Raw genomic sequence first — 23,349 nt, forward strand, 5'->3', positions numbered from 1 at the left:
GGAAAGATCTGGGTGAGGAGGATAGAGGCAACTGCGGATGCTCGTTTGTTAGTGGTGGGGAAAGCCTCGACCCATCCTGAAAATGTATCTACTAACACGAGTAGGTATCTGGTATGCTGTATGGGGGGCATGTTAGTGAAGTCTATTTGCCAATCTGCGGCGGGGACATTACCCCATGCTTGATGAGCCGGGAAGGGTCAGGCCTTGAGGGGGGTATTAGGGTTAGTGTGTTGGCAAATGGTGCACCTGCGGGTGATTTGGTCAAGTAGGGTTTTGTCTTCAGGAGAGAGAGAGAAAAAGGATTGTAAAAAATGGATTAAGGATTGGGGGCTAGGATGGAACAGATCATGTAAGAGGCGGAAGAGAGACTCTCTGTCCTGGGAACAGAGGGTGTCTTGTAATAAGGCTAAAACCGCAGGGGTAGACGGATCGCTGTCTGAGGCTTCTTCTGATAGGGCAATCGACCGGGCTACTCTGTCAGCTTTATTGTTACCTCTTGTAATGGGGGAGTCATCCTTTTGATGTGATTTGCAGTGGACTATGCCCAGTCGGTGTGGGAGTTGTGAAGCCTCTGGAAGTTTAGTAATCAAGGCTGAATTAGTGATGGAATTCCCTTTTGTGGTGAGGAGGCCTCGTTCTTTCCATACTGCCGTGTGAGACAAGAGAATGTGGAATACGTATTTGGAGTTAGTATACAGTGTGAGAGATGTGTCCCGGGCCAGAGTACAAGCTCTGGTGGCTGCAATGAGTTCGGCCTGTTGATTGGTTGTACTGGGGGGTAGGGCTCGTGCCTCAATGACGTCTTCGAGGGAGACTACTGCGTATCCTGTGTAATGGGTGCCCTCATGTTTAAGGAGGACCCATCAGTAAACCAGATGAGGTCGGAGTGTGAGAGGGCTCCTTCGGAGATTGTGGAGTGGCATGGAAGGAAGTTGTGAAGGGCTTCCAGGCAATCATGCGAGGGAGTATGAGGAGAGTAGAGTAGAGGAAGAAGAGTGGCCGGATTGGGGGGCGGGCAGGGGAGGAAAGAAATGTCTGGATTTTGGAGGAAAGAGGACAGTAAGGTCAGGAGTCTGGAGGGTGGGAGAGTCTGTAAACTTTTGTAGGTTAAGAGATCCTTTAGGTGATGTGGGGACAGAATGGTAAGGGGCGCCCCGAATGTCAGTTTATGAGCTTCCTTCTGCAAGAGCTGTCCAGCTGCTAATGCCTGTAGGCAGGGGGCCCATCCCCGAACTGTGGGGTCTAATTGCTTGGAAAGATAAGCTATTGGGGCAAAGGATGGGCCATAATATTGGCCTAGGACTCCTAGAGCTTGACTGGACCTTTCATGAATGTATAATGAGAAAGGCTTCGACAAATCAGGAAGATGGAGAGCTGGGGCTTCCACAAGGGCTCTATGGAGCTTAATGAAGGAGTGTCGGGGTGAGGAGGATAATGGTTCTTCAGGGGGGCCCTTGCTGAGGTCGTATAAGGGTCTTGCCAAAAGGGAGAAGTTAGGGATCCACGCTCTAAAATACCCAGCCAGGCCTAGAAAGGAGAGGATTTCTGTCTTGGTTTTGGGAATGGGCAGGTCAGAGAGGAGCCGTTTTCTGTCTAAGGTAATGGACTTTCTTTGTTGAGATAGAAGAAATCCGAGGTAAGTGACAGAAGGGGTAGATATTTGAGCTTTGACAGGGGATACTCGGTAACCTCTGGAAGCTAGAAGGTTAAGTAGGGAGGCAGTGTCAAGTTAAGACTGTTCCCACGAGGGAGTGCGGAGTAGAAGATCGTCCACGTATTGTAATAAGGTGGACTCAGAGTGATCATGATGAAACTGTTTGAGGTCTTGAGCTAGGACCTGTCCAAAAATATGGGGACTATCTCGGAAGCCTTGTGGCAAAACTGTCCAAGTGAGTTGTTCAGAATGTCTTGTGTATGGGTCCGTCCAGGTAAAGGCGAAAAAATCTTGGGAGGAGGGGTCCAGAGGGATAGAAAAAAATGCGTCCTTGAGATCTAGGACTGAGAAGTGGGAGGCCGAGGCAGGGATCTGCGATAAAAGGGTGTATGGATTTGGGACTAAGGGACGGATAGGGACGATGGCCATGTTAACGAGGCGAAGGTCTTGGACAAGGCGGAAAGATCCGTTGGTTTTTTTAACAGCTAATATGGGATATTAAATGGGGACTGAGTGGGTCTGAGGTAATTTTTGTTTAAAAGATCTTGAATGATGGGTTGGAGGCCTATGAGGGCCGAAGTGGTTAGGGGGTATTGGGCCTGACAGATATACTGAGAGGGGTCACGTAATTTGATAGAGGCAGGAGGACATAGAGCCACGGAGGGGCTTGTAATGTCCCAAACTTTGGGATTTACAGGGTGTATGAGGACGGAACTGGAGCTTTCATTGGGTAGAGGGGGGTCGTCGGCTATGAGGGCCATCAGAAGGGGAGTACTGGGGGCTGTGGGAGTGGATATAGTTATGGAAACATGGAGGAGAGAAAGGATGTATTGTCCTAGTAAGGGGATGGGACACTGGGGCATAACCAGGAAGGAGTGGGAGAAAGGTATGGGATTGTCTCGGATTGTGCATAAAAGGGGGGGGTTTTAATGGGAAAATCTGTTTACCTCCTACCCCGACTCTAGGAGTAATGGCAGGCGTGGCAGGGCCCTGGTATTCCCGCAAGACTGAGAAGGTGGCTCCTGTATCTAGGAGGAAGGAGATGGGGCGACCGTGTACTATTAAAGTAACCCTGGGCTCCTGTTTGGTGATGGAAATGGTCGGACGAGAAGCCCCCGGGCCCCATCAATCTTCCTCTGCCAGCCCCACTACGGCGGGCTTAGGATGGGGGTTGTTCGTCCAGCCTCCCCTTCAGGTGGCTGGGCAATCAGACCCCCAGTGGCCCTTTTTGTGGCATCCGGGGCATGGGGTGGTAGGAGATCTGGGGGAGGGGCACGACCTTGACCAATGTCCCTCTTTTCCGCACTTGAAACAAGCTCCTGGGGGGGGCTTGTTTGTAGAGGGGCGCCCAGGTTGTGGTTTTATCAGCTGGGCCAGCATTTGGAAATTGGCCTGATCAGCCTTTTGTTTATGGCGTTCTTTCTCCTCCTCCTGGTTATGGAAGACTTTAAAGGCCACTGTTAGGGTCTCAGTCTGTGGGGTAGCAGGGCCCTGTTCTAACTTTTTGAGTTTAGCTTTAATGTCGGGGTAGCTTTGAGCCAGGAAGTATGTCATAAGGACATGTCTCCCGTCAGGCGTTTCTGGGTGTAGGCTGGTAACTGTAACAGGGCTTGAGTGAGTCTGTCTAAGAACTCGGAGGGAGCTTTTGAAAATTGATTATTTATGAGCTGTTTTTTTTCAGACTTGCTATTAAGTGGTGTTATAATCTCAGTGTGGGTCTTGTTCGGGGACAGCGGTGGGGCCAGGGTGATAGGTGGGGTCAGTCTTGTGGGTTTAGGTGGCGTGCGTTTGGGCGAAGTCCCAAACTCGTCTACGCTCTTCAGGAAGGAGGGTATTGGCCAGGAGCATGAAAATGTCATGATGTGTGAGGCTGTATGACTGGAGGGTCTATTGAAACTCCTTGATATATGTCGTGGGATCAGTGGAAAAGGAACTTAGGCGTTTCTTAAGTTGGGCTAAATCTCTTAAGGAGAAAGGGATGTGAACGCGCATGATGCCTTCGGATCCTGCTACGTCTCGGAGGGGGGGCGATAATTTTGGGAGGCCCTTGGGACTGAGTCTGAGGGGGACTGAAGGGTTCTGGCTCAGTCTTTGGGGGAGAAACAGGTGATGGGGGCAAAGACAGAGGAGGCTGTTGGAACTTAGAGGGGAGCTGAAAGGCTCAGGCTTGAACTGCAGGGGGGGTGAGGTGGGGGAGGAGATGGTGGGGGAGGAAGGGGAGGGGCTGTTGGAGAGGAGGGGGAGGCGGGGGCAGCGGCGGAAGAGGGCGGAGGGGTTGTAGGAGGGGGAGGGGCTGAATGGGGAAGCCTGTATGGCGGAGGTTCGTCGGCTGGGTCAAAGGTAATCGAGGAGGGACTGGGAGTGTGTGGAGGGGAGGGAGGCGGCCTGCAGGCTAGGAGAACTTGGGGCGGAGAACAGGTGGTGCAGAGGCTGGGATTTTGAGCTAGGAGGCGAAAAGCTTCGATATAGGGAATCTCCTTCCATTTTTTCAGGCGCTGGCAGTAGTTAAAGAGATCGCGAGTGATGTTAGGATCAAGAGCTCCCCCTGCGGGCCATTGGTTGTGATTGTCTAGGGGGTATGTCGGCCAATCTTGGGAGCAGTATTTGTGGAGAAGTTTTGGTTTTATATCAGGCGTCAGGGAGAGGGTGGCTAGATGCTTGAGCAGGCATTCAAGAGGTGAGCTTCCAGGGAGGGATGAGGAGGCTCCCGTGGCTAAAGGACAGAGAAGGAGACACACAGGGGAAGACGAACGGAGACTCTCAGACTGGGAGCAGACGGCAAGGAGACAAGGGGCGTCCCCGATGATCCTTGGGGGTCTGCGGAAACTCGCATACGAGTCGGTTTCTTAGGAAGTGTGGGTCGTCACCCCGACTTCTCCAAGAAGGCAGAGTGCCGGAGTCCGAGGCACCCAGTACTAGGAGTTTTCGGCAGACAGAACGGAAGGAGGGGGGGGAAGGGAGCGTTCTCATCCACAAAGGAGTCACCCCGTTTATGGCTGTCGGAGGAGGGGGCTGAGGGTCTGCCGCAGCCGTGAAGGCCTAAGGCGGGGAGAGTTCCCTCCTCGTCCCCGAGCGTCAGGGCCTTGCCGGACGATCACGGTCAATGGCGCTGCAATAGCTCGGGGAAGAGCGGCCCGCTCCAGGGGAAAACTTACCCAAAGGCCAGAGAGGAGTGGTGAGTGTGAGGAGCCAGCGCCGGAAAAAGAGGACGAGGGCAAGCTGCTGCTGGTGTCGGGGGGGGAAGATGGGGCCCAGTTGGGGTGTCCCGTCTCCCGGGTTTCCGCACCAATGAAAGGAAAGGAGTGACACACAGCAGCAATTCACCGGAGAATTCCGCTTTATTAGGGAAAGGTGCTGGGTTATATAGGAAGGGGCATGGGGTGATTGTGGGGTCACTTCTACGGGGCTGGTGGCTATTGGCTGGGTGCTGGGATTAGGGGGGCGAGGGGTGATTGGGCTTCAGGTGGCTCCAGCGGGAACGGAGGACCCGGAAGAGAATCAGGAGGTTCACCATCTTATGGGTGGGGGCCCTTCATGAATGATGACTAACACATTACCTATATGATGGCTAAAGCAATCAGATGACTAAAACCACCTGAAAGTAACTCTGGCAATGCACAAAAAATGAGTCAGGTTGACTTATTTTTCTTTGCATTTTTTCAGGTGGCACTCCGTGGCAGACAGCACTAAATTAAAGTCAGAAATCCTATTGTTTTGCCAGGTACAAACTGCAATGCTTTTAAGGAAGTCATTTTACTCTGGGGGCATCAGTTCCCAAAACTAAAAAAAGGAGGCAGTTTTAGTCTCTTAAGGTTCCAGGCCACTAATCTACAGATAAATGTATATGCTTGTACTAATTGCAGACAAATCTAAGATGGAAGTGTCTCCATTTTGAAATGTATGTATATTCATTTCTATTATTTAGTCCAAGTTGAATTCCGTAACCATGGATATGGATAATTTTATCACAGTATTTTGTGATCCTTATATATTCAAAAAAGCATAGACAATGTAATTTTAAAAGTTAACTCAAAAACTAAACTGATGTAAAAATTTTAAGTATCATAGGTAATTTCTATTGCAGAATGAAAGAAGACCTATGTGGTACTTTAGAACACTGGTCCTTGATTTTGAATTTAGACAAGAGGATTTAGCAGGTTTATACCACAGTTTCTCCATATTTTTCAATAGAAGAGTAATTGCTAGTTCTTTCTCATAGACAATTTCATATGTTTAATTATTTTAAATGATTGTAGAACCCAAAGACAATAACTCATCAAGGACAAAATGTTCTAACACCACTTAAAGTACAAATGTGGGCTTGATTCATTCAGAGGGCTTAAAAATGTTAAATGAAGGGGTTTAAAGTAAGTGTTCCTCAGTGACATAATCCTGACTTTTCAGTCCCCAGAGACTGAACAGTGGACATTTATGCGACGGTTCTGCATATAAACAGAAAGCAGAACTTAGTTAACAAAAAAATTTGCCTACTGGTAATAAGCCACCATATTCCTTGTATAATGCCTGTCAGAACTAGCCGTTTTTATGGCACGCACAACCTGATTTTGCCACTTTTGGAGTGGCTTCCATTCTGTAGCTCAGATTAAGTACTGTTATTAAACTTGCCCTTAAAACCCTCACACCTGCCTTTTTACATTTATTGGCTTTAACTGTTAATGTGCCTGATGATAATTCAGAGGACTGAATTGGTGTTACATTACTTAATTTTTGAGAACATGTGTGTAGTCATTTTTAAGGAGATTGCTAGTACCGAAACTGAGGTCCAGACGGCATGAGAGCAACTTAGTGGCCAATAGTATATACAGCACAGTGGACAAGAGTATGAAGTTCTTCTAAGTCAAAGCCGTGTCACGAGCAATCCTCCCCGTGTACAAGTGGTTCAATCAGCCATCTGGTGCAAACTGAGAAGGAGGATATACCTGTTGAAACCAAAATTAGTTATGGCAGGGTAAAGCTCAGCAGCTTGGGTCCAGAAGACTTAGGACTGTGGTCAACCAACCCCCAGCCCTACCTCCCACCCCCACCTAATGTAACAAAGCAAGACTTTTTGAAAGTATAGCCTAAGATGACATCCTTATTTCAAGTTTCTATAAAGTCAAGATATTATTTCCAAGTCCCTTCTGGCTTTACATCCTGTGGTTTTATGACAGAGGTGATTTCAGGCCCCAGTGCTGGGTTCATGGAGGTGTGACCTGGGCCATTCAGAGGACTGAACTCGTGCTCCGTTACTTAATTTTTGCAGAAGACCCCCATGCTTAGTGTAATGCTCTGCCGTTGTCCTCTTAGTATTTCTAATCATTTTTGAAGAGGGGCCCACATTTTTTTTTTCCTCTGGGTCTTACAAATTGTGTAGCCAACCCGGGGGAATTCTGTTCTTATTGAAATTTTACATCAAATTCTATGACTGCTGTGATCTGAGGAAATAAACTTATCTTACTGAGTGTGAGTGTAAACCTAATGCAACAAAAGGATTTTAATGAAGCAGGTTTAAAAGAGATGGGCAACACTATTCCAGACAATGTAAGACAGTGAAAGCTGATAGTTTATTAGAGAAAAAAATAACAATAACAATGAAAAAGGTTGGCCCCAACAGACATTTTCAGACAAATTCCTTTATAAAAGGTAAACAAAAATCCTAAATGCTAGCACATAGAATCCAGCAACATTTTAAAAGAATAATAAAGACTAAATTAATCCAAGAATGCAAGATTTTTTTAGAATTAAGAAATATTTGTATAAATATAGTCATCATACTTGTAGATACAATGTGAAAGATTGCAGATCTCCATTAATACTGGAATAGCATTTTAAGATTCAAAATCTGTTCTTCATAAAAATGAGTAATATAATAGAAGTAGACTTTTGGTTTTGATTCAATAAAGTAAAAGTAACAATATCAAATTGGGACACAAAATACATCAGAAAAAGGCTAAATGTATACTGCTTAACATTGTATGTAGTACTATTTAACATGGTTTGATTACTGCCCTTAAAGCTGATGGTTTGTATGTAGGTAATACATTGAAATTTTCTCCTATTTATCAAATTAAAATTGGGCTGTTTCATTTCCTGTCACTCAAGGAATCATTTTAGAAAATTTTATTTTTCCAATAAAGTATTTATTTCACCTAGATTAAAACTTGTATTAGTAATAGGGTAAAAAAGTTGTTTTGATTCTTTTAAATTATTGGGATTTTTCTTGCCTTCCTTACTTTTTTACTTCCTTCATTCTTTTTCAAAATTTGAGGTTTTAAATTTTTTCTTCTCAAGTTTAAAAGAAAATTACATATTCTGTGTCTTAAACCCAGTTTTTGGATTTATTTCTATTCTTGATTTTTATTTCCTAACTCATATTTTGTCTTTATATATGCTTGTTTTCTGATCTCCTTTGCATTATTTTATTGTTCATTCTCTAATCAACATAGATCCTTTATCCCTACCTTTGATGTGGAAAATGCTCTTGTCTTACTACTTTGCTAGGACCCACTGAAGCAGCAATAATTTAGTCTGTAAAAATTTTCACTACAGAGCAAACATCTCACTGTTCTACATCATAGATGATGTCATGCTAACTGAACCCAAGGAGCAGGGAATAGCTAAAATTAAAAATGCCTTAGACTTAAAACTAAATGCAGAATGTGGGTTAAACACCGCAAAGATTCAGAAGCCCACCAGCTCATGAAATTTCTGAGTGTCCAGGGACTTATCTTCCCTTCCAAAGTGGAAGATAAGATACTGCACTCTGTACTTCCTATTGCTAAAATGCAACACATTATCTGTATAGGTCTTTTTAATCTTTGTAGTCAACATAGAGTATATTTAGGGTGCTGGTTGATCGGTTTTCTCTGTATCCTATAAAGATTCTATTTTTATAAGGCATAGAACAAAAGAAGGCTCTCCACCAGGCCCAGGCAGTGAAGCTTCTCTGATATTTGGGCCTTAAAACCCAGAATATCCAATGATAACTGGAGTGGTTATGGCAAATGAACTTACTTCTGACAAGCTTCAACAGGATCACTCCAGCACAGATCCCTAAATGTTTGAAGAGAAGTTCTCTCCCGTTGCACATATGCCTTACGCTCTTTAAGGGAACTGCTTCTGGCTTGCTCCTGAGACCTAGTAGAGATTGAAGGTGTGTCTCATCTGGCCTCACATAACCATTTTGCATCATGGACTGATGATGTCTGATGCCAACATCTGTGAGACTAGATGTGCTGAACAGCAGTCCACAACCATGTAGAAATGGTATGGAAGAGACCAGGCTTGAGCAGGTGTGGGGGGCCCAAATAAGTTTGCATGAACTGGTGACTTGAACGCAGACCAGTGGTCTCACGGGGAGTGCCATAAGAACTTTTGACTGATGAAAAAATCGTGGGCCTCTGCAGAATCATGAACACCTAGTGGGAAGTTGACTGCTGCATGGAATGTACCTGAATGATGGTGTTGAAGGCAAGCCTTCCCAGTAAGCAGTTTGTAGCTGCATATTCAGTTGCTCACATTATGTGGATTGAGAGATGCAAGAGTTATAGCCACATCCTGAAATACCTAATGTGAGGTACTGTAGAAAAGGTAAAGAAAAGAGTGAAAAATCACATAAATAAAATCCATTTTACTGTAAAAGAATAGTAATTTGATATCTAGTGAACCACACAAATTTAACTGTCCAGCTTAAAAGCTAATCTGAAAAAATATCTCTAACTTCTGTAAATGAGGAGAACTTAAGTTTTGAAGTTTCACTTTGACAAAGGCTATACATCTAGCCGTTTGATTTTATTTCAAGCATTTAAATAACAGATTGCTGTAGATGTATAGTGGACATACTCAGTCTACGCTTAAACAGGCTTCTTCTAAGGTCTTAATTTAGGGACCAGTGTAAGGCACATTACTCAAAAAACCGTATTCTATATTTCCATCTAAATGAATTCCCTTTTACAATAGCAATAATAACAAAGCTCAAGTCACTGCCAAGGGGATAGTAGTTGATTACAAAGTCTTCGGGAGAGCAGAGCCCACTCCTGCTCCCGCTGTTCAGAGCCCTTTACAAAACCCCCTCCCCCAGGGGGTAGTGAGCGTTGTTGGGCATCGGGTCCCTGTACTGCCAAGCCTGACCGTTTTCATGTCAAACAGAAATTTAGGGAAATGAGAATAATAGAAATTAAAAAAGCTTAGTCGACTATTTTCCTTGAAGTATCTTTCCCATTTTGGAAATTCGGAAAATGTGGCTCACAGTGGTTAACAAGTGCCCTACATCACACACCTGGAATGCAGCAGGTTGAAATCCAAACTGTGATAATGCAAAGCCTATCTCAGTGTTTTTTATTTTTTAATGCCATACTTACATTTATAAAATGTCATACATATATATGCCAACTGTATGTGACATGCATGTGACATATATATATACACATGCAGTTTTGAAATGTTAAATAATAGATACTTGTGTCTACCATTCATTTTAAGAAATTAAAAATTGGCAGCACTTTTAAAGCTTCCTGAGTTCTCTGAAATTGCATCATTCTTCCTTCACTCAGATGTAACCAGTCATCTCAGTTTCATTTTAGTCATTCATTTTCTTTTGTGTTTTACTGAATGTTTAATACCTGAAGTGTATGTTGTTCACTTTAAGCTGTTTTTAAGCGATGAAAGTGCTCTATGTATTTCCATTGCCATGCTGTGCTCCATTATCTGAAGATACCATTTATATATTCTCCATTTGAGTTCACTTTTTTTAAGCTCTAAACCTTGCTGCTGAGAACATCGTAGAATATGATTTGTCTTGCACGTATCTGTAATGGTTCTTGGGTGAATATGTATATGACTGGCCTTGCTGGGTCATGGAGCGTGCGTAATTCGATCACATGTAAATAGCCAATACTTACAAAGTGGAAGAACCAATATACAACTTCAGAAACAGAGCGTTACACTTATTCCATATCCCCACAAACACTAGGTTTTGAAAGACTTATAATTTACTTACTTGGTGTATACAAAATCACCTATCTCTTCATATTTTATGTTACTGAAATTAAATTTTTTTTCATGTGGTTTTACTTCTAAGGATGGCCAAATGGTTGCTTATATCTTTTCACATTTTTCTACTAGGTGGTTTATTTTTTCCTTAATGATTGTGGTAATTCTTTGTATCATAGGTACTAAACTTTGTACAGTTCTATGCACAGCAGATTTTTTTCCCAAGTGTGGATAGTATTTCGTTTTGGTTTCTCAATCAAGTTTTATCTGAATTCATTGTAGATTCATATTCACTTGTAAGGAATAACATAGAAAGATCTCATGAATCCTTTACTTACTTGGGGTCCCCAGTGGCAACACCTTGCAAAACTATGCTACAACATCACAACCGAAGTGTTGGTGCTGATGCAGTCAACACACAGAACACTTCCGTCAATGCCTGGTTTCTTCGTGCTGCTCTTTTACAGCCATGCCCAATTCCCACTTGCCTCACTTCCTTATGAAACGAAGACAGCCGCTAGTATTTTCTCAATTTCCATAATATTGCCATTTCAAAAATGTTATGTAAGCAATATATATGATGCAGCATGTGGGTTTTCTGGAATACAGTCCACTGTGATGCTGGAAGAAATGCTTTTGAAATCTTTTTCTTCAAATCATAAAAGCTAACTATTTCCTCTACTTATAGGGCTCCCCACCAAGGTTAAAAAAAAACCTTTATTGAGTGAAATAATACGAAGTCTGGGATTTGCTTTCAATTCATCTGGTTGTGGGAGAAATGGGGAGTAGGGCTGGGAGACAATGGCCATGAATTGGTCATTGTTGATTAGTACATGGGTGTCCTCATGCTAGTCTTTCTACTTTTTGAAATAAATTTGAAATTTCCCATAGTAATTGGTTACAAATAAAATAATATTATGAAATCATGCAAGTCCAAGCTTTGGGATATGTGAAGTTGAATTCCATTTGAATCTAAGATAGAATGAATCACCTTCATGCTACTCATCAACTAACATAGTACCTGGCAGAGTATAAATGTTTATTGATGAAGATACAGAACATTCTGAACAGCTGAAAACACTGAACAAAAATGAAGTTTTATGTACAAATTAGAAAAGCCCTTGAATATAAAATATATGTGAAAAGAAAATGAATTGTAATTATCAAAGATTACTTCTTGCCAAACAGAGCTAGACTGTGTTTCCTAACTTTTTAATCTTTCGGTTTCATACTCAAAAAAAATTACAAGATAATGATGCCATTACCAATTAGATAAATCTTTTTAATGGAAATGCCATTTATGCTTAGAAAAAACACTAAAAATTATCTTCTATCCTATAGGGTAACAAGTATCTTTAAACATAGCAAAAGAGAAGCGGATTACCAACAATATTCTGAATGTTGTTCAGAGGATGCCCTGCTCTAAGTAGGCCCGTTCTGGACATGGGCTGGGCTGCTAAGAGGCAGAGTGAAGTGTATCTTGATAAAGCCCCAAAGTCAGCAGCTCTTTATGGCAGTATTTCTTGGGTGTATTTTGATTCTCAACAGTATTACATAGAAACTATCACTTGATTTCCTATATATTTAATTTCATACCTCATTATTCACTCCTAAGTGGGTTTTTGTTGTTTACGCTTGTGGAATAGAACATTTTGCCCTAATAAAACATTCTTTTGCAGCTCCTGTGTTTCCTTCAGCGCAGTTCATATATCCCTGTGATGATGATTATTGCATTAAATCATTCAGTCCTTCATCTGTTGAAGACAAAAATTAACTCTCATTACAAAATGGGTAGGCTAATTTAGACTTTTATGACTAATAAAGACTAATTTAGATTTTTATCAAGTAAGCTGGCCTCTCTTCTGAGCAGGCAGAAAACTCTCTAAATGTCACATTTGGCCTCAAGCATGCTCTAATCTGACACGCAGGCAGTCGTCAGTCCCTGTTGGATGAACATCCTTAGTCCTGATTCTCTCCCCTAAGGCGATCTGGGTGTAAGGGAGATGGGTGGCTGCCCTGACTTTGTGGCCTTGGACTTTATGACAGCTTCCTCGCTGCTATGTGACATAGTGGTCTTTTGTTCTTTGGTCACTGGGCAAAGGCCTGACCACCCTTTTCCCCTGTCCCTGTGTGGCTGGCTGTGCAGTCACAGATGCCTGACGTCTCCCCTGGGTAGGACCCGCTCAGCTTTGGGACACGGCAGGTGCTGCTCTCGGCTGTCCTGACCTGCACGTCACCTCGCACAGGTGCTCTGCATTTTTCTGAGTTCTGGCTGAGATTCCCACTCTCTCCTTGACCAGGCAGCACAGTCTCCATCCATCCCTATGTCACTTGGCTTCCTTTCCGAGGAATCAGAGCTTTTCTTTCATCTTATCCCTGTCATATTCCCTCCTTCTGAATGGCCATGGGCAGAAGGGTTTCTGCATTCTACACTGTGGGAACGTGCTAAGGGCACATAACCCTGGGCTGGGTTGCTGGTACACAAATCTGATGAAAAGGGAAGGAAAAATGGCAATTGTTAGTCAGACAATCAATGGGCTTGCACAGCATATTGTTTTGCTGCAAAATTCTGTTTTTCACAGCAGAAACCTTTTATTTATATTCCTTCTCTTCCATTAATAGCTTCTCCGCAGGCACATGACCTGCCTGGGGCACTAGGCCTCGCGTTGAGTGTCAGTGGAGACATGTCACGTTAATCCTCCATTCTTTCTGTTGAATCCCTTGTATTGAAAATGTGCTGTGGGTCAGTACTGGGTTAAGAAAGTTTTTTCAAGGCAGAGGGAAAATAACAGTGCAATTTTTAAAAAAAAGTATTGGGATAAATTGCCAAGCAAGAGAAATACTTGTAGAGCTTAGGCACTGGCTCAAGGTAGAAGCAAGGCCTTTCTGACAGGGCTTATCAAAAACCACCCTTCAGATTATTATCTCAGAATCACGAGATGAGCATTATTTAAACATCAGACCATGGCACCTACCTCCTCACTGGGAATTCTAAATCCAGAGAGCACAGTTCTCCAGATGACTGTAAAGATGTGCTTAAAGGAGAAAGTTTTGGAAGCACACACACATATCACTACTCCACTGCACCTCTGCTTCTAAATGTACTGTTTCTCTGAGAACAAATACAGCTTGTGTGGACACTAAGGAGAACTGTGCTCATGTATCCTTATGCAGGAAAGAGTTGTGCAACGTGGTGACTGCAGCAAACACAGTGGTGTGGTGTATTTGACAATTAAGAGAGTGGGTCCCAAGAGTCCTCATCGTAAGGAAAAGCGTTTTTCTTTTTCCTTTTCGTTTTCGAATCTGTATGAGATGACAGATGTCAACTGAATTTATTGTGGTAATCATTTCATATTACACAAGTCAAATAATTATACCTTGAACTTATACAGTGCTGTATGCCAGTTACATCACAATAAAACTTGGGGCAAAAAGAAAAACCATTTGTGAAGCATTGGGCAGATTATTATTCTGGAGATGCTATATATCACTTACATGGGTATGCCAGAGGCAGAAAAAAAGTTTCACTACTTATAAATTATTCTATTTTAGGAGCAAAGTTTTTACTACTGCAACCTTTAAAAATCAATCCCCTCCTTTTTTTGGGTTGTCTGGTACTGTTCTGTCCATTACAGCAACTATTAGGAACTAGAATGTGGCCAGCCAAACTGGGAGGTGCTGACATTTCAATGGCTCCGCCTTGTATTTCCGTTGGTCAGCACTGCTCCAGCTTTTCAATCCTTCTAATTACCGTTACTTAAATAAAATTATGTTTTTCCTTTTGGGTAAATCTTTATGTAAACAAGAGAAAGCATAACTGACACCTAAGTGAAGCAATTAAGCAATAAGCTGCGAGAAAAATCTTTATTGAAGTGTTTTGAAAAAGAAATGTACTTTAAAATTCAATCTGTGTAATTTCAATTTTCCCTGGATTTAGAAAGCATGAATTTTCTTTTAAATTATCTTAATGTCTTTACACATATATAGGCATATATAATTGTACATGATTGCATGAATAAATTCTGTATCTTTTCAAGGGCCTTTGTTTAACTATCCCTTTTCTCACATCATATTCTCCATCTTAGCCTTCACACCATGTTAGCAAAGTGAACAATCTAATATGAAGTCTTCTTATTTTTCTATGACCAGCTAGTCATATATATGCATATATTAGTATATGGGTATATGTATATATTTGTGTACATATGTGCCTACATATATGTATCATTTTTGTTTTGCAAAAAAATGGGTCTACTCATGCAAATTTTTATAAACTTTTCATTTTTCACTCAGGTCTTTGTGGGCCTCACTCCAAATCAACTTGTAGTGTTTTATCTTAACTGTTTTCAATGGCTGCAGAGTATTCCAAGATGTGAGTACAGTGTAACACATCCACTTATTTCTCTGTTGTGGCCAACTTTGTCTTTAGGCTTTATTTTTATTTTCCTCTTCTTTCTTATTTTGTGGGGGTCATAACACCCTCATACATATCTAATTTGTACTTGAACTTTTATTTCTATGGGAGAGATTGCCAGGAATGATAACTGCTGTTAAGAGATTAATACATAACACATGCATACACATCAACAGTCTCCCCCTTATCCACAGGGGATCCGTTCCAAGACCTCCCATGGAAGCCTGAAACCCCAGATAATATCGAACCCTCTAGATACCTCGTTTTTTTTTCCTATACATACATGCCAATGATAAAGTACAATCTATAAATTAGGCACATATAAATTGGGCTTTTAAAAATGATATTTTAGTTGACAATCCTGTGGTAATGATGAGAATAAATCAGTCCCAGGCAGAGAGAATACCCTTGTTCTTTTCAAGTTCTGCCAGCGTGGTAAGCGTGCCCTGATATGCTGCTACTTTGATCACCATTGCCCACGCTAATAGCAAATGTGGGCATTTCTTCGCTATTGGCCATTTGTAGTCTCTCTGCTGTAAACTGACAGTTTAAAACAGCTCTCTTTAATAAAGTTCTCAGAGATAGTGGAAATATGTTAAAATGTAGCAATGAGACTGAGAAACTGAATTTTTAATTGTTTTATTTTAATTAATTTGTATTTTAATGGCTACACATATCCACCAGTTACATAGTAGACCCTGCAGACTATATTCCTTATCTAGTTTTCTTTCTGTTCTTAAACTTGCAGTTATCAAAGAGCACTTTCTGTATTATATAAATGAATACTTTGTGTATCATCTGCAATATATTTCCTTACATTTAGCTTTTGAATATTATATTTTATCTTTTGAAAGGGGTTGGAGTAATATTGCCCAATTTAAGCATGGATATATCTTTTAAGCATTTTCTCAATGAACTTTGATATGCATTCATGCTTTTATAATAAGCTTAACAAATAAGGGGAGAGAAGAAATGAGAATATCTTGAACTGATTTTTTTTTTAATTTATAATTTTTCCTTAACCATATAATGTATATTTTTAAATGTTTTTTTGTATTTTCATATTTAGTATTTACTAAATGCCATAGTTTCCAGATGTTTCTGTCTTTTCTCTTTTTATTAGTTAAAATAAATGGACCTTATTTGCTCACTTTACTAATTTGCACCGGTGTCTTTTTACTAACACTATTAACCTATTAAGATATCAGATGAAGCAATATAGCTATGACATAATTTCTCAATGTTTATTAACTCCCTCTAATGTCCTCTTGAAAATTATTTAGTAGAAATTTTTGGATATAAAAAACAACCTATGATTTTATTATTCTACAAATTAAAATAAACGACTGTAAGCTAGAAATGCATGTGAACAAGATTGCTAAGTACTAAAATGAGGTTATATATTGTAAAAAAGAAGATAATTTCAAGCTTACACAATTAATTAGAAATTTTTTTGTGGGAGCATGACAACTGGCTGAAGGTATGTAAGAGGAAAGCTGAATGAATTCTGACTTAATCTTGCTCTTCTAACATACAGTGAATTTATGCATGTCAGTCAGTTACAGAAATGTTATATTTTTATTGCATAGAAGAAGAGATAAAAATAAGGCAGTTGTAGATTTTTTCACACCAAGAGAATTGTGAATGCTTTCACATATGTTACCAAGATTTCACTTGTGCAGAAGGCATGATACAGCAAATTTTCTTTGAGGGTACAATGCACTGTTGATTCAACAGGCATTCTGCTTATAACATTTCATTATAATAATGATTCTTCATTTATTTTTTAAGATTGACATTTAGTTCACATTTTACTGTTGTTTCAATGTTTAAAATGTTTATCATTGCATTATTTACAAAAGACAAGATAAGGAAGCAACCTAAGTGTCCATCAATAGATAAATGGATTTAAGAAAAAGTGTGTATATACAGTGGACTATTATTCAGCCATTAAAAAGAAATCCTCTCATTTGTGACAACATGGATGGAGCTGGAGGGTATTATGCTCAGTCAAATAAGCCAGGCGGAGAAAGACAAGTACCATATGATTTCACTTTTTTGTGGAGTTTAAAAGCAAAGCAAGACAGAATGAGCAAAGTAGCAGTAGACTCACAGACACTGAGAAGTGGCTTGTGTTACCATGGGGTGGGTTGCTGAGGAGGGTGAAGGGAATAAAGGGGACAAAAATTCTCAATTATAATATAAGTTGGTCACAGGGATGGCAGTACAGCATGGAGAATAGAGCCAATGATTCTGTAACGTCTTCCTATGTTGGCAGATAGTAAGTGCACTAGTGGGGGTGAGGATTTAATAATGTGGGTAACTGGTGAACCACTGTGTTGTATATTCGAAACCAACATAGGATTGTATATCAATGATACTTTAATAAAAAAAAAGAAAAAGGAGATAGAAAAAAATATTATTTATAAAATAAATATTATACAATTACTTCATCCATAATGTGTCATTAATAAATAATACCTGATTACTAAAGAAACTCTAGAAAATCTGAAAAAAATAATACAATTAAGAACCAAGAACAAGAAATGCAGGAAAATCCTGAGGAATGAAATGAAACTCAATTTTATCTTTCAAATTACGGAGGTACATTTTTTCACTCAAATTTTACTCAAAACCATCTTGAAAATGATTCATATTGCTATGTAACACATTATTACCAACATAGCTTTGTTTAGCTACATGGTGTTTTATACATGATAGGCCAGAAATGTCATATCATTTATTTGGTGCCATCATCCACAGGTGACAAATTAGAGATTTACTCATGACAACAGGGCAGCACTCATTCCAGTTCATTACTCCTCAGTGTTAGGTACCCTAGAGCAATGCAGATGGCAGACAAACTGCCTTTTACCTAGAAAATAAAAGTGCCATTCACCTAGAGAATTTGGTTGCTTATAGAACCTTGACTACTAAATTCCCTATGAAAATTTTTTAAAACCCTTTTTGGAATAAAACCAGGAGTTTTTTAAATGTGTGTCTGAGTCAGAGGTCAATGCAGTTAAGCTTCAAGGCCCCACACTTAAACAGGTTCCTTCCAAATCCCTGTACCTGTGTTTTTATTTCTAACTCTGTTTGTGCTTTATTGTCCGTAAAGTTGACTGTCCAAATTATATGTTTCAGGCCCCATAAAACTTGGATCTGCCTCTTGTATCAGTTAAATAGGTTTCTGTCCAACTTTCCATCCTTAGAAAACAATGCTATCAATCAAAATTATATTGCAAACTATGAAGGTATTAATCTTTTGGATACAAGCTGTGTAAAGCCTGTCCAGCTGCTAACTTGCAGTGTTCTCTGGGCTATACCTCATTTGCTTCTCTCCTCAGCCCCACCCTATTCCCCTTTCCTACTCTATTGATAAATAGCAGAGCAGGTGTCTCAGGCATCTGACTTCATGATCCTTTGCATATTTTGGAATGTAATAGATTTCATGCTCCATAGTTTATAGATCAATACATGATAGATTCAGGTAGCAGACAAAGGTTTAGCGAAGAAAATGGGAAGTTCATATTGAAGGAAAATCCTACACTGGTTAAAATGAACTGTAGTTGATAGAATTATTTTCTAATTCTTCAGTTGCAGGCAAGAAGAGGAAATCGACACCCTCCTGCAACAGCAGTTCGGGGTGCTGAATCTGTTTCCTCACCCACGTACCTAAATACATAAACCCATGCACAGTGGTGGAAAGCTTCCTGAGGAATGAGTAGACTGGAATGCCATAGACAATTTTGTTCTTCCCTAAGTGCAATTTAAAGACTCTTGCAGGAGGTTTTGGTAAATTCTTATAGGATCCTCCAGTTCTTCTGGAAAGGTGGAACATTGATATTTCATTTGCTTCTTTGTGGAAGGTAAACATTTCCTAACTGCCTTTCTCCACTTACTGATTCTTAGCATTAGGGCCATCTCTGGTTCTCCACTGCAGCGTCGCTGGCTCCACTAATCCTGATTCTTTGCACTGTTGTTATTACATCTCTTCTGTCAGGTGTAATATAATTTATAAATTCTTACATAGTTACTTTCAGGAGACACAGGCAATAGGATGTCAGTTAGTGGCATTGATTTATTGTCACATAACCCTGAGGACTTGAAATAGATTGTATTAGTCAAATACTATGTGCAGAGTTAATTCTTAGAGGCAGTTTAGTATGATAGGAAATACCTACACTGTAAATAGAGTGAATCCTTGCTCTGCTATTTTCTTAACCCTGAGCAAGTTACTTAACTTCCACGGTTTAAACTTCTCATGTGTAAAACGGGAATGATAATTTCAGCCTCCACTGGCCATTTGTCTTCATTCCCTCCCTGGGAAGCCAACAGGACGTTTTGGTGTTGTCTCTAGCATTATATCCTGTTGCTCTACGTTTAAGGTGTTCTGAGTTTGAACTACAGGGGCCCGCTCTCCAAACCACTAGCTCTTGCAGACATTCCTTCTTCCCCATGGAATGCCTACCCTTTTCTGATGCACATACATTCCCTTCCCTGTTTGTTCAGAATAGTCAGGAAGACAGAGTCTTGATGTCCTTGCCAATAATGGTGACAGTAGTAATACTGTTAGGTGATCAATATTTGTTTTTCTTCCAGTCAATATTTTCACATATTCTGTCCAAATCTGAAAATCAAAGGTTAACAAGATTGTATTGAAATCACAAATTATCTTTTCTGTCCAGAAATTTTATAATTCTGACAAGACGTGGGAAGGATGGGAAAGTCCCTCCTCCCTCCCTCTTCCTCCTGCCCTGTTGTACCATCTCTGCAGAAACCAATCATACTGAAAAAGGCAAACACAACCACAACCTACCAGCAATGACCAGGTGTTAAGATAACTGTTCACCCTAAATGTCAATCATTCTAAAGTAGAGAAAAAATATTGATGCCAAGAAATTGTGCAATAGATATAAATATCTTAAATATTTAATTTTTAAATATCCTTTTCTCAAGGAAAATTTTAAGCAAAGAAGTAACAAAGTATGTGGCAAAGACAGATTACAGTTTAAATGAGTCATTCGTTTTAGAAAACAAAAGATCTATGAAAATTTAGTCACCCATTTTATGATAATCATATATGCCTAACTTATAGAAAATCCTATTTTTGTATTCATTTCCTTCATTTATTATAATCATCTATACTTTGTGGTGAACAACGTCAGTTTATTTATTAGATTATATATCCCACTTGAGCAATCAGAAAATAGAGTTTTTCTATCTATATTGCACCTATATAGATTTACCAACTTTGGACCTGATTTCTTCCTCTGTTTAATGACCCCCATCTGTCCTCACTCATTTTTTTTTCTTCCTAGTTCAGAGTTAATTCTCATGAATGCGTAAGAGATACTTAACTAGTTTGTAAGTTACAACCAGTTTTCTACATTATTATGAAACATGTTTGAAGAAGAATGTGAAGTAAAAGTGATCTGTGGCAATTGAGAATGGTTATTTTATGCATTTGATTCATTTTCCAACCAAGACATAAGCAAGATACTTAACTTTTAAGAGTTAGAACTTTAAAGACGGATGGAATCAAACTCCTGGCTTTCTTGGTAGCTTAAAATTTGACCCAGGACAAGTTAACTTCTCTAACCTAACTTGCTTCATCTGAAAAATAACAACAGGGTTTGGGTGACATTGTGAGAAAAGATAGTTACTTCTGCACAGTTGAGATTTCTGCAGAATTCTACTGGAACTTGGCCCTGAGCTGAAAGCAAGCTCAGATGTTAATTTGGTACTTGCGCTCTAGCCAGGGAGTTAGGGAGACACTTAGCTAACTCCTGAGTAGCACGTTGACATTCCAGGGGGCTTTATGTCCTAAAACTGGAGACTTCAGGCCCATCACTTCCCTAGGGAGACTGTTTACATTCTGAAGCATTAGAGTAAGACAGTTCAAAGCAGACTGTGTGTGAAGGGGAGAGGGAGGCAGGGGTCTGCTCCCTTCTGCAGATGAGATGCACCACCCCACCGCCTTCCTTGCCGCCAGCGCAGACCTTCCCTTGGCTGTCACTGCTTCCCCGGGTGAGAGTGAGGGGACGGCGGAGCCAGATGCTGTCTGCTGAGTGATGAGTGATTAGAAATCTCCCTCTGATCCAAACCCTTATAGGTGCCTTTAGGACAAAATTAATAAATATTAGAAACTTAATTTATTGTGAATATTAAATATTCTGATACATGAAAATGCTCACCACAGTGCCTGGTACAATAGCATTCAGTTATTGTTAGCTATTATTATAACCTCCTTATAAGCTCCTATGACTGAAAGGCAGTTTTCTAGACACCGTATCATGGTATATCCGTAGGAAATAGAGCAAACAACAGAGTTATTAAAAGTTGTCTGCACTCTCTGTATAATTCCAGAACAAAACATTCACAAAGACTCATAGAAAAAAGTCTACATTTAATTGATGTAGAAATTGTCTCTATACACTTGTTTTTACAAGTCTGGCCTCTTCTCTGTGAGACTGTAGTTTGGGTCATTTAATTGCATTTCCATACTTACTTATATGGGAACCTTGATACCAAATTAATTTCAAACCTCCATGTTACAGTCATTTCTATCAATAACATAATGCAGCAATAATAGTATAGCCATTTTCTTAGAATGTAGCTCAAACATTAAAATACAAAAGGAAAATATGGGGTGTTGATGCACAGCTGTTGTTTAAACAGCAAGAAATCACATTAGCAATCAGAACATTTTAACATCTAAAAATGGTTCCAAGATAAATTTAAACTCTTCTTTAAATACTCCATGCCTTTGAAAGTGATAAAAGATAACTTAAACAAAAGAAGAATTAAAAGAAGACAGGGTCTGAATATAGACAATCACAGGGACACACACACAACGCTTAATTTTCGTTTGTAAATAAAATATTCAGTGAATATTAAAACTTAAGTATATATAAAGTAAAATAAAACAGTCCACAGTTCTACAACTAAATTTCTAAATGAAATCTTAATGGAAATTAACATTTGTCCCCCAAAAGGACTGAATTGAGGCCTGGGGGGTGGGGGTACCCAGGGAGAGGGTAAGAGGCAGTAGAAGGGGGAACATTTTCTTGTCAGGGATGTCAGGTGGCCCAGATGGCATCTGTTGAGCTGTGCATTGGTCTCTTTTGGTTTTAAGTTGTTTATCATTCAGGGTTTGTCTGCAGGTCCCTAGAGGGCCTGTGGTCCTTTCTGCTTTTGAGATGAGAAGAGGTTTTTTTTTGTTTTATTGTTGTTTTTTACCATTTTAACCATTTTTAATATGGTTCACTGACATTAAGAGCATGCACATTGTTGACATTGTACAGCCATCACCAATATCCATCTCTAAACTTTTTCATCTTCCTAAACTGAAACTCTGAACCCATTAAAAATAACTCCATTGCCCCCTCTGCTAGCCCCTGGCAACTACCATTCTACTTTCTGTCTCCATGAATTGGACTCTTCTAAGTACCTCGTGTAAGTGTAATCATCCTTTTGTTCTGAATCTGGCTCATTTCACTTAGTGTAATGTCTTCAGGGTTGTTCCATACTATAGCACTTATCAAAATTTTTAAGGCTGAATAGAATAATGTTCCACTCTATGTACATACCACATTTTCTTTATCCATTCATCTTTTGATGGACACTTGGGTTGTTTCCACCTTCATGGTGTACAAATACCTCTTCTAGTCTCTGCTTTCAATTCTTTTAGGCATATACCAGAAGTGAAATTGCTGGATCATATGGTAATTCTATGTCTACTTTTTTGGGAACTAACATATGGTCTTCTACAATGATTGCACCATTTTACATTCCCACCAGCAATGCACTAGTTTTAGAATTTTACCATATCCTAACCAACAATTTTTGTTGTCCACCTATTTGATGTCTTTTCAGTAAATGATATTGGAATTATTCAGTATCCATATCCAAATAAACCTAAATTATTTCTAGCACCTCTCTTTTCCTAAGGTAAAAAAAGACTTTGTGATTTTCCAGGACTCTCTCTCAAAGATAGTCTTATGTGTGAAAGACACATGGAAATTTTTTCTAAGTTCATAATATGGTATAGGAAAGACAAGTTACTTGGTTAAGGTAGGATTATGCATGCCTAAGAAACAATACTTGGCACAACGTGACAAATTTAGAAGATGACATGATTGTAAGGTATCTTAGCTCATTCAAAAGTGAAAGTTACATAATCTTCTTGTTTTTAATAACCAATGATAAAGTCAGGTCAACACTAACAGATGTATTGTTCTAAGGAATCTTTGCTACTTAGGAAGATTACATAGAAGGTAATTACTAA

The sequence above is a fragment of the Manis pentadactyla genome, chromosome 17 (genome assembly GCF_030020395.1).
Source record: "Manis pentadactyla isolate mManPen7 chromosome 17, mManPen7.hap1, whole genome shotgun sequence".
Taxonomy (NCBI): domain Eukaryota; kingdom Metazoa; phylum Chordata; class Mammalia; order Pholidota; family Manidae; genus Manis; species Manis pentadactyla.